This window comes from Theobroma cacao, chromosome 10, assembly GCF_053813885.1.
Source record: "Theobroma cacao isolate CCN51 chromosome 10, ASM5381388v1, whole genome shotgun sequence".
NCBI lineage: Eukaryota > Viridiplantae > Streptophyta > Magnoliopsida > Malvales > Malvaceae > Theobroma > Theobroma cacao.
The window spans coordinates 26,074,654-26,088,155 of NC_142648.1; the positions used below are offsets into that span (position 1 = coordinate 26,074,654).

At 32.2% G+C, this 13,502-nt stretch overlaps 1 long non-coding RNA gene across 1 annotated transcript; it reads right to left on the reverse strand.

Moving 5' to 3' along the window:
• Positions 1 to 7,290: 7,290 nt before the first annotated feature.
• Positions 7,291 to 10,801, reverse strand: LOC148760514 (uncharacterized). The gene is made up of 4 exons (XR_016023182.1): positions 10,517 to 10,801; positions 9,786 to 9,865; positions 8,826 to 8,918; positions 7,291 to 7,803 (listed from the first exon to the last, which is right to left on the reverse strand). It is a non-coding gene; the product is annotated as an uncharacterized LOC148760514 (long non-coding RNA).
• Positions 10,802 to 13,502: the final 2,701 nt, after the last annotated feature.

A 13,502-nucleotide genomic window follows, 5' to 3' on the forward strand; every position in this document is an offset into this window, starting at 1 on the left:
GAATGTGGGTCAACTGAGGGATTAAAAACTTAGTCATCAATCATGATACTTAACACCATCCGACATCCATTAATAGAGAATTTTCTCCATTTCAGGATACATCTCTTATCATCAATCAAGATTAAAACTTTTGCTCTATCGAACCTTTACCAAATAGTGCTTCTAACTTTAATGATATAGCCCCAAATTTCGCTGATTTGTTGAAATTTTGTTTCACTCTAGAAATGAAAGGGAAGATTTTCAATGATTAACCAAATAGGTTTGTTACCTTTCTCTTCCACAAGGTGATAAAGAGTAATGGACTCAAACTAGTGAGCAAACAAAGCATGGAAATCACTTAAAATGATTTTCATTTCCTCAACTTCCCCAAATGTGATCAATGCTTTGAGAAAATCTAAATGACGGATTGTAATAGGAATCACTTCTTGGCAAAGTTAGATTGTATACTCTAAAGAGGGGCCTCATTATTTAGTTTAGTGATGGTGATCCACTTTAACCATTTTGTGTCATCATCTAAAATTTCAAGATTAATATCCATAGCCTCTATTAAGGGCTTAAAGCTTCCAAAGGGTGATTTGCCTTTAAGAGGAGGTAGGTGAGGTAGGGGAGGTTTGGAACTTTAGGTTTGGAACTTTTAGATCGCTCTTCTGGTTTTAGTGAAATAGCCTTATTCACCGCAAGCTTACGTTTATCAAGAGTTTTCCCAACACCCATCAAGATGGCTTTCTTTATTTCAACAACTGAACAACATCTAACAAAACCAAAAACTAACCTATTATTATGACCAGTTGAGTGCGGTTTCCAAATGAAGGAATCAACCACCAACCCCATATTCTTGAAAAGCTTCGGTTAGTTGTTTCCAGGTGACTCGAGAACTAAGGTTGCCGATGTACACAGAGTAAAGTCTGTTTTTCCACTACTTGTCTAAATCTCGAACACTTTGCTTACCCTTCCACCAACTATTGCTTCGATTTCTGATAAAGATGATTTTCCACCCTAAAACCTTTTAGTTGCTTTCGATTACCCATGTCAGGTTGAGAATTTGATTGAAAGCTACCTTTGACACTATTGTTGGCTTCAATAACTCTTCATTTATATTCTTCCAAGCATTCTTGATTTGCTTGTCGAACTTATTGTATGCCTCTTGCTCTGGTACCTCGTATTGTTTCATGTAGCACTCCACAACTGAGGCAAGTTAAAGAGAATATTTATGACTCATACTACCATCTCATAATTTATCATAAAGTAAAATACACTTCCTTCCTTCAAGTTTGATTGTAATTCACGTTGGATCTATTAATATTAAGATTAGACATACCATCTCAAAACCTTAAACAGTGCTAATAGATTTTATAAAATGACTAAAATACCCCTCAAATAAAAAGTTTTTCAAAAAATTAAAAAAAAACTTGCACCTTAAACCTTAAACGGTGTTAGTGTCTTATGTGTCACTCTACTCTTTATCTTTGTTTCTTATGTAAATTAATTTTTATTTTTATTTACAATTATTTGTATATTTATTTAATATATAGAGTTATAGATTTTTTTTTATTGAGGGTGTGAAAGCAAAATATAAATAGCTTTGTTCTTCTCTAACCCAGTTTTAATGGCGTGAGAGGGTATAAAGGGAAAGTGTATATATATTTCTTCTTTGGATATTTTGATTGCTTCTTTGGATATTCGTCTATTTTGTTTTTCTTGATGTTAGAATCACCAACATTGATTGGTTGTGATGATAAGTTTTGTTCCTTTGAATGCTTCTGTTTGCCCAATTACATTTTTGTTCTTATTAGGTTGGGAGGATGAGCTTTTGTTGCTACAAGTACAACAAATAAGACTAATGTAGTGCATTTTTCTTCAATGAAATTATGCCTTTGTTTTTCAAAAACAAAAAAAATGAAGAAGAAGGCCTTTAAAGCCAAAAATTGCGTAGATATATTGAAGAAGTAGATGCTAAAGATTGAAAAATTCTTCAAGTCTTGATTATTTGCCGTGCAACACGATATAATATTTTGCAAATTTACCAAATATTAATTGTTTCTCAATTTTAGGAGTTGTTAAGTTTTTATTTTTTCTTTTCCTTACAAAAAAACATTGTACTACCAACAAAAATTTTCATCGATAAAAGATAAGATTCCGTTAGTATGTATAGAAGGAGAAAATTTATGATTCCATTACGTGTCGCCACGTGAATTTGATGACATCATGACCATGTAATTAATTATAAAATAATTAATTTATTGATTGGATTATTTCAAAGACATATAGTTGAACCAATTCATTTATGTGTCATATACTTATCCCTTGAAATAATTGTTGGTCTCAATTAAATGTGATAGAGGGGGGTGAATAGCACAATTTGCCTCTTTCAAAAATTGTCTCTAAGTGTAGACAAACGCAAGATAAATGAAAGAATGAAAATAAAACAAAAACAGAGTAAATAAGATAACAAAATTTAGAGTGGTTCGGTCCAAGACCTACATTCACTACCTTGATTATCCAACCAAGGATTTTCCAAACAATTCCTTTAAGAACTGGTGAATTCAGAAGCTTTCACCAAGCTTTACAATGGTTTTTACTAGCCTTAGCCAAAACCTTTCACAATAGTTTTTCACGGGCTAAACTAAAACCCAACACCTAACTTTTCAAGGCTAAGTTAGAACCTTAACACATTTAAGTAAACCTAGTTTGAAATAACCACTTAGAGTGACTCCCTCACTCTAAGAATACAAGAAGAGAAGTAAAAGAAAGTACCTATGATCACAAGGTTGATCTAAATGGTACAAGGTTGAGTGCAGAATACAAATACAAAAGATTGGCATTTAAGTGCAGAAAGGTGTAGAAGAGATTTTCTGGTTTTTCAACTTTATATGATTCAAATCTTTTCCAAAACTTCCAAAAATTAATTTCTAACCGTTGGAAGACCCTTTTATACTTAGAGAAATAACTCTGATGGCAGTTTGGCAGTTTATGGCCGTTAAAAACAGTTGAGAGTTGGTTCTAGTCGTTAATCTGTCTTCTAGTGCTCTGGTTTAAATTACAAACAGAGAGTTCTTAGTCGACTAACTTTCTTCTTGGTCAACTAAGTTGGTTCTATCTTTTGGTCGTAGATTCTAGTAGAGAGCGTTTAGTCGACTAACTCATTTCTTGGTCGACTAAGTTGGTTCTGTCTTGAAGTCCAAATTTTGGTAGAGAGCATTTAGTCGACTAACTCATTTCTTGGTCGACTAAGTTGGTTTTGTCTTTAAGTCCAGATTTTGGCAGAGAGCATTTAGTCGACTAACTCACATCTTGGTTGACTAAGTCCGTTTTGTTTCTCAATACTCTTCAGTCCGTCATTTCTCCAATTTGAATTTTAGCCAACCAACATTCTTCATTATTCAACTAAAGTGCTTCCTTCTTGTTAGTCAATCATGTTTCCTTGTTCATTTGATTTTTGGTACATACTTATGAAGGATTGGTTTATTGTTTACCTACAATTTTTGTCTTGCACTTAAGTAGAAACATTAGACATAAATGAATGGGAATGTTTAATTATCATCAAAAACTAATGGAGACAATAATAATTTGAAAATAATATTTAAATTTGACCAAGCAAAATTTAATTATTGGTCATTCAATTTATCTCTAAATAAATCAAGGCAATTTAGAGATAATATTCATATTTTTGACCAATAAAAATTTAATTATTGATCATCCAATTTATCTCTAAATAAATCAAGGTAATTTAGAGATAATATTCATATTTTTTGACCAATCAAAATTTAGTTATTGATCATTTAATTTATCTCTAACAATTATGATAATTTAGAGAAAAAAAATCAAATTTGATTATTTAATTTCTCTCTAAATAAATTTAGAGATAAAACTTAATTTCAACCAATCAAAATTCAAGGAGTCAAAGTCTGACCAATCGAAAGACTTTTAATGAGCCATCATGATTTATCTCTAATTAAATTAAGAAAATTTAGAAAGAATTCAAAGAGACCATATTCTCATCAAGGTCTCTCATCTAACACTATAAATAGGGGGCTCCTCCAAGCCATTTTGAATCATTCGGAGGCATTCGAAGATTTAGAGCATTTTGGAGATTAAGAAGAGTAGAAGCTTTCTGAAGTGAAGATATCAAGTGAAGTTCATGATCAGGATATCAAGTGGCAACGAAGTTCGTGATCAAGCTATCAAGCGGCCGCGAAGTTCGTGATCAAGTCCTCAAGCGAAGTTATGATCAAGTCGTCAAGACCTTTAAAGAAAAGATATCAAGTCTAGTTCATGATCAAGATCAAATGATCAAGACCCTTGAAGCGAAGATCAAGCGAAGTTTGTGATCAACACTAAGTCCAAGTTCGTGACTATTGAAGACAAAGTGAAGAAATTAATCAAAGGAATTCCAAAGATTATAGCTTGCATCAAATATTGATAATTGTCTCATAATTTTCAAGTCAACAAATTTTGATGAGAAATTTGTGTGTAGAGTATGTTACATTACCAACAGAAATAACCATGAAAAATTTCATTGGTCGACAGTCAAAAATGCCATCGTCAGTGACGGATTATTTCGTCAGTAACTTATCGATCAAATTTTTCATCTATAATTTCATTGGCACAAACTCGGATCTATCAACAGGATAGTCGTCAGTATTGTTTAAAAATCCGTTTGATAAATTATGTCAATAAAATTGTTGATGAACTAAGTTCCGTCAGTGATTTTTGTCACAATTAGTTCATTGGTAATTTCGTCAGTTGTTATCAACGGATTTACCAACGGATAACAGACAGAGCCGGCTTTGAAGGTTACAAGCAATTTTCATCGATAATGGCAATAATTCCGTCGGTATTTGGTATGAACTTTGTCGACAATACCGTCAGTAATTGATGATTTTTGTTGTTAATGGATGAAATCTGTTGGCAATTTTGTCGATAATACCTACAGAGTATTTTTTTTGTTTGGAGATTAGATTTTGTCCTATTCGTAATAAAATTATTATATGATATTGTTATTGTTAAGGTAATGTAGCAAATATATATATATATATATATATATATATATATATACATATAGAAAATATGAAAATCTAATACAAATCATTATTAATAAAAAAATTCCAACGTAAACACATCTGATAATAATCCAAATGTAAACATCCAATATAAATATAAATATAATTGAGGGGATGGGGATGGTTGCTGCTATTGTTATGGTGGAGGCTTCGAATTCAACTGCTGTGATGAGAAAGCCCTGGCAGCATCTAATGATCTCCTCGATACAATTACCTCCAACAATAAGTGATTATGTCTGTTGAAAGATGGTTTCAAGGACCTGACATTAGTAACCAATTGTTGATATCCTTTAAGCTCAAGTATAGGATTAGACAGAGAAAGTGGTATATCATTAGGACCATAAGTAGACTCAGATGTCACAGTTGAAGCTAGAAATGTCAAAGTAAGAACTCTGGTGGCAAATTGGTAAATGTGGGTCCAAGTAATGTTGGACCTTCCAATGGCATTGGTCCATGCCTTTAGAACAAACTCCGAGTCGACGGCTCATGACCATGCTTCTACGATATAGGCGAAGCGTATGATTCCTACAAATAGAAAAACAATTAAAATAATTAAGTTATTTAATTGGTAAGTGACATATATACCAAATATAAATATATATATATATATATAAACACGTATTACTTACATTGACAATCTTAGACTTGTTGTCCACAAATTCCAGTACCCTTTTGTCACTTGTGAGTGCATTCGAAGAGCTTGGAGAACATTAGTTAGTGTTGCTTTCGTCTTCCTATAATCATAAAAAGAGAATAAAAATAAAAAACACATCATTAAACATATCACAATCATTTACAACGTTAAGAATTGTATCATTAAATTGAATAATTTATGTAGTATATATTAAAATAAAAGCACGCACCATCCTTTTCTAGTGTAGGGCAAAAGGCAAGGAATCACCTGTATGTTTTGCAACACTACAGCCTTTTTCTGTTAGGCGGTTCTGCTTCGCCTTGCGTGAGTGTGACTGCCACTCCGGCTTGGACCATATGTTGTCAATAAGCTGGTCCCATACCTCAGCAGTGATCTAAGGTCGCGCCTTACCATTAACATAGCAAATGAGCAACTGTACCGGTGCCAAATTAACATAGCAAAATCGATCAAATAGTACAGTACTTACCATTCCTAGCTTTACCAGTGCTACAAACAGTTCAGGCATTTTGTTCAGAAGCAATTAACAAATCAGGCATACAAAATAGCAATGTGGGCTAGCAAAGAAATGGCTGGAAATTAAATTGGCATCACAAGTAGTACTCATCAAACAAATCAGGCATCCCAAATATCAATGTCAGCTACCAAAGAAATGGCTGGAAAATAGGCATCACAAGCACTCAAACATAGCAAACAAAGCTTACCGTTTGCTTCTTGAATAAAAGAATCCAATTATTGGGGTGGGGAGGGAGAAAAAAGCTAAGATGGGTTTGGGTCAGATTGGGAGGCAAAGAAATTTATAAGGCCAGAATGAGAGGACCATTGTAATTAAATAAAAACTGGAAAGAAAAAAGGAAAGCAAGATGTGAAACATATGATTTATAATAAATAAAGTGAGAGGCAAAGGTGCTGAAGTACGAAGACATTTATATAGAGGAAGAAGGTAAATGCCTTCCCTTAGTGTTGGTCTTCTTGGCCCATCCGTCAAGATCAAATAAATAATTAATTAAGAAAATTATGTCATATGTTTGGGAAGTGGTGGTTGATGAAGCGGTGGGAAGTCTGTGACCAATCGGTATAGAAGGCTGTAGAGAGATGCTCCATATGGAGAGTTGAGTGGCGGATGTATAATATGTTTAATGATACTGGGCTGTGGGAATTAAGGGGAACTGTCATTTTGCTTGTTAAGTTGTTTTTGTTACCTGTGTTTCTGGGAACTGTGTGTAATTAAATGTAAGGAGCACAAGGATGGTCGAGACCAGTCCAGTGGCTTCTGCTGCTAGCCGCAGGATGGGTGTTGGCTGTGTATAGCGTTTTTGTGTTTGTTGGACAAGGAAGGGTATGCATGACTCAGTCTTCTGCCTGTTCCTTTAGACTAAAGACTTGATCAGGTATCTGGTATTTTTGTTTTACATCAATGAAATATTCTATTTTCCCGTAACTATATAACTATACATATAGCTCAACACTTGAAAATTAAAACAAAGCACTTGAAAGTTAATAGCACAACACTTGACAACTAAAAACATAACACTTGAAATTCAAAAGCATAACACTCGAAAGTTAAGAGCACAGCACTTGACAATTAAAAACATAACACTTGAAATTCAAAAGCATAACACTCGAAAGTTAAGAGCACAACACTTGACAATTAAAAACATAACACTTGAAATTCAAAAGCATAACACTCGAAAGTTAAGAGCACAACACTTGAAAATTAATTCAGCCAGCTGGAGACACAGTGCTTCCAGATCGACGAGGTACCGGAGTCTTGATACTTAGGATCATTCCAAGAATCTTTTGCCGACTTCCTTGCCCTACCAAGTCCTAACATTACTCTCTCACTTCTCCTGCTGCGTCTTGTACTCTGGCTAGGGTTAACTTCTTTTCATTGCGAATCTTAGATTTCACCGCATGAGCTAACTTCTTTGGAAGTGATGCAACGAACATCAGTGATTTCTGTTCTTCCCCCATCTTGACACCCAACTTCTTCAAATCTTCTATGATCTGGTTGAAGTTTTGCTCGTGCGTGGTAAGGCGTTCTCTCTCCGTCATCTCCAAACGGTATGATTTCAGTTTCACCTGCCTTATCTGCCTTATCGTCAAAAATTTTGAAGCAGATATTTCATCAATAATATGATGGAAAATCATTCAAAAAGCAAGAAAAAATTAGAAGATAAAAATAAGAAACAAACAGGAAAAAAAGTGTCGTTCAACTCTTTGTCACTGTACATGAAATGAAACAAGTTTACTATTGAAAAATTAAATTAATATAAAATCTATTTTTGATTTTCCATTCTTTGTCAATACCCTAATAATAATACTTACTCACACACCCACACACTTTAGCAAACCTAGAGTAAAATACAGAGTTGAGAGGTGTTTAACTCCGTAGAGATTCCAAAAGTACCATAGTCTTCCAAAACTTAAAATCACTTTTGTAACGAGAAGCCTAAGTAGAAGAGGAATCCATATGTGACAAAAGTTCTACATAACTAAAAAAGATAAAAAAAAATTTTAAGCGATCAAGCATGACCTAAGTCTTTTAAATAATTGGCCTTAAAATGGTGCCAAGTGATTTAGAATTTGAATCTGTCACGACCCGGAACTCCCATCGGGCCCGTGACAACCGCCGCGACGTCCCGATAAGCACTCATTACCCCGAATGCCGATCGAAACCCCGCAAGGCTTAGCATCAACTTCCGCATCTCCCCGGTGAGCGACAGTTATTAAATCTTGCATTTCAAGAAATCATAAGTTGTTTCCAACTCAAAACAATAAAAATATTATTTTCTAGCTCACTGGGGCATTTTCGTCATTTTTTTTTTTGAAATTTCGAAATCCGAAAAAATGTAATATGTAAGTGGAAACACATATTTCATGATTTAAATTAAATTTTGAAGTCTAAAACATTCGTTTAAAGTAAAATTATAGCTATTTGAATATAATAAAAATATTAAATAAAATATTCTATTTTCTTAAAACACAATATTTTCAAAGTCTTCCTAAAATAACTTTTGTAGCGTAAGAGTAAAATAAATTTATTCATATAGTAATAAAGATAACTAAAGTATGAAATTTCGTTTACAGTGACACGTGGGCCCCCAACTAACCAAGAAGGTGTAGAGCTACGAACTCTTACTTCCTATGATGCAACTCCGAGATTAATTCTCGTCTTAATCAACTATCAACAAACTGTCCTGAGCCTGAAAAATGGATAGGAAGAGGGGTGAGATTAAATAATCCCAGTGAGTAAACAATTACCATCAAAAGCATCTAAAGCCGAGTAGATGGAGACAATATAAAAACGTTATATCTCAATAATGTTCATAACACAAAATTCGTTTCAATCTATACCAAATAATTTCTTTTCATCAAAATTTCCCCGACTTATGAATTTTTTTAAACTTGGCCCCTGCCAATATCATTCTCGCGGGTTCCTTCGTCAAGGTATCCCACTGAGACCGCCAAGGCTGTTCAATGACCCATACCCATAAACATGTTTTCACATCTGACACACAGCCGTTCCTTGGCGTTGGCTGAGTCTCACTCTCACGTGGTGGCCCGAACGTGAGGTGCACTCAAATCATACCTCAGGAGATACTTCACCCAACATCTCCCCCCGGAGGTAAGTATATAATTGAGTTACCGTGCCCCTCTCATAGGCAGTCCACGGAAACCCCCACCACTGCAGTGACCGTTTAATATACCACCAGACCCATAAAAATTCCAGTAGCATAATATGGCGAATAAAATGTAGTCCAGTCTACCAAGACCAATCCAAAACTGTTCATGTATTTCATACCAACCTCAAAAATTTAGCCATCATGCTACCATAGTGTCATAAGCCACAATTTCAATAACATATAAAATCATAAATTTCAACACAGTCTCCATATACTCAATTTTTTCAAAACAATATTAGTTTTCAAAACCAGTATAAATCTCATTTTTTATTAAAAAACATTTTAATTGGAAAACATAATATTTTATAATTTAAATTCACCATTCAATAAAAGCATCAAACAAGTATAATAACTCTAGATATTTAAGACGATAAATTGTCAACTCACAGTTCTAAGAGTCGATGTACTCCTAATCCCAATCTTCAAGCACAATTTTGGTACTTTTACCAGTGTAGTTTGCTCACCACCTATCCACAATGTACAATACATAATTCACCACATCAATGCTTGACCATTATAAAATCAATTCAGGCTCGGTATATATGCATGATATGACATGCAACTTATCCGACTACCGCTTAAATGTGGTGCTGACCTAATTCGGCCTATTACCCGATTAAATTACTAACGCGTCCAATTTAATCTCAAATTAATTTTTTTCAGTTTCTATACCTCAATTGCACCCAAATTGACTTAATGTCCCTCGGTGTGGTGCAAATTATCAGTCCTGATAGCAAATTACGAAAATACCCCTAATGGGTAAAAATTCATATTTTTGCTCCAAAAATTTCCATTATTTTTTTAGACTCATAATTCATCATTATTCATCATAATTCCTCAAATAAACATCAAGATCATCAGCCAATATTCTCCTAGAAAATTCAGCCAATAATGGTAATGGAGGAAAATAAATTCTTTTCTTGTTGTTTTGTTCCTAAATATGCTAAACTAACTTAAAACACTAACATAACTTAAAATCAAATTAATCTAACAAGTTTCGCTCTCCTAACCCATTTTTCCAGAATTGAATTCATCCTCAAATCACATGATTCAACCATGGAAAATGATGGAAAATGCATGGGAAAGGTAAAGCACAAGTCAAAATCAAGAAATTTTACCTTTGGTCACTTGTTTCCTTGAATTTTCACCAAATTTTCTTTGAATTTCTCCCCCTAGGTTTTTGTTTTTCTTTTCCCCTTTGTTTTCTTGCTATGGCCGGCCATAATGAAGAGAAAATGGTGGTGTGGGCTGATTTTTATAGTTAAATAATATAATAATCTAAACTTGCCACATGTCACTACATTATTGGTCCATTTTTTAAATTCTTATCTTTTAAGCTTTAAATCTCCACCACACATTATTCCTTAAAATATCCATAACTTAGATAAAATTCTCAAACTTATCCAAAGTCTTGGTGAAGTAATTTTTGATATTTACACTTTTGCCCCCGTAAAAATCAAAAATTACATTTTTGCCCCAAAAACTGAAAAATTGCCCATAGACATATTTTTTATCCCTTATACTCATATCATTCCCCAATTTGTCAAATGTGATCTAAATTCTCTCAAAATCTCAAATTTTATCCGCAGATGGAAAAATTACAATTTTACCCCTATATAGTGAAAATTTCAATTTGACTCCGAATTGATCCTCGAACTCCTAATTACCATTTTGAGTCATCCCTGAACTGTAAAACTCTTAATTTCACCTTAAAATTCCTATTTGAACTAGTTCGAGGCTTAATCGACTTAATGATACCATTAGGGGCAATATCGTCTTTTAATGATTTCTCGAACTTCCTAAATATACAAACATTCTATCGAGCATGTGAATGATATTATAATTATTTTACAAAGCAGGGTTTGACCGAATCTAAGTAAAATATTTTCCACAAAACATTTTCAGGGAGTTATGCTTGTTTAGAATACAAAAAGTTTTTTTTAAAAGGTAAAACATTTTACGGGTCAACAAGAAAAACATCTATTAATCTCGTAAAATGTCTTACGCATTTGAGAAGCGTAACACATTTTTTGGAGAATAGAAAAAAGGCTCTTATATTAGACTTAGCAGTATAAGTTTGATGAATATTAATATATTTTTGTAAATTGATGAATTTTTTGCCTACTTCCTTGCCTTGGTCCTCTTCAACTCTTTTCGTGCTTTGGCTAGGGTTAACTCCTCTGTAGCATGAATCACAATTTTCACCGCATATGAAAAGAGTCGGGAAGTGATTTAAGGAAGATCAGTGTTCTTTCTTCTTCCCCTATCCCGTCACCTAAACTCTTCAACATGTTTATGATCTAGTCGAAGTATTCCTCATGCTTGTTAAGGTCTTCACCCTCCTTCATCTTCAAACGGTATAACATTATCTTCCAATCATTCATTTCCCACTATACCACAAATTTTGAAGCAGATCGTTCATCAATAATGTGATGGAAAATCATTTAAAAACAAGAAAAAATTAGAAAATAAAAATAAGAAACAAACAAAAAATTGAAGTAGTTCGGCTATTTATCATTGTACATGAAATGAAACAAGTTTACTATTGAAAAATTAAAGTAAGATAAAATCTATTTTAAATTTTCCATTCTTTCTCAATATCCTCCAAATAATACTTACACACCCACACACTTCAGCAAATCTTAATATTTTCCAGAGGAAATACAGAGTTGAGAGGTGTTTAACTCCATAGAGATTCCAAAAGTACCATAGTCTTCCAAAACTTAAAATAACTTCTGTAACGAGAAGCCTAAGTAGAATAGCAATCCATATGTGACAAGAAGTTCTACATAACTTAAATGATAAAAAAATTTTGGAAGCAACCAAACATGTAAATCTTTTAATTAATTGGCCTTAAAATGGTACCTAGTGATTTAAAATTTGAATTTAAGTAAAATATTTTCCGAAAAAAGTTTTCGGAAGTTATGCTTATTTGGAAGATGGAAAATTTTTCCTAGATGTAAAACATTTTGCAGGTCAATAAGAAAAACATCCATTGACCACATAAAATATCTTAGGCCTTTGAGAAGTGTAAGACAATTTTAGGAGTACAGAAAAAATGCTCTTATATTAAACTTAGCAATGTAGGTTTGATGAATATTAATATATTTTTGAAATTGATAAATATTAATATTTAACTTAAATTATTAAAAAATTAAAAAATATTAATATTTAAATTTAAAAATTCTTTAACTTAAAATATTAATATTTAATTTATTCAATACTACTACAATTAAAACAATAATTTTTTTTAAAAAATCCAATGCAATTTAATAATTTTTATTTATAAATTAAATAAATCTTACTAATAATTATAATAAAAAATATTTCGATGATCGTCATTTAATAAATATACATTTACAAATATAGGTTTTGGATGTTTTACTCTAATTGATGAATATTGATATTTTAATAGTGTTATGATAAAAAATGATTAGATGGAAATCTTTTCAAAAATTAGAGATTATTTTCATTACAATATGTGGTTAAATGTTTCAAAAATATCATTATTGATTTTCCCCATTTCATTTCCATTCTTAATTTTAATGTGAAAATCAAATGGCACTATTGTTTTGTAATAAACTCCTACTTATCATTTTAATATCCAAATAACTCCACCACTAATGTTGGAAAAATTTTTTCACAAGATGATCCAAATAAGAGAAATTGTTTTCGATAGTTTATCCAAACAACAGAAAATATTAAATTTTCCTGTAAAATAGTTTGTATAGAAAATATTTTTCCCCAGCAAGTTATTTTCTGGTTACCAAACAAGCTTTTGTAAAATATTTTCTAGAAAACATTTTCAGAAGTTATACTTGTTTGGAAAATCAAAAATTCTTGCTAGATGTAAAACATTTTATAGATCAACAAAAAAAACACCCATTGACTATGTAAAATGTCTTGCGCCTTTGAAAAGTATAAGACATTTTCTAGAGAACAGAAAAAATACTATTACATTAAACCTAGTAGTATAAGTTTGATGAATATTAATATTTAATTTAAAATATTAATATTTAACTTTAAAAATTTTTTACTTTAAACATAAATATTTAAATTATTCAATACTATTAAAATAAAATAAATAATTTTTAATAAAATTGT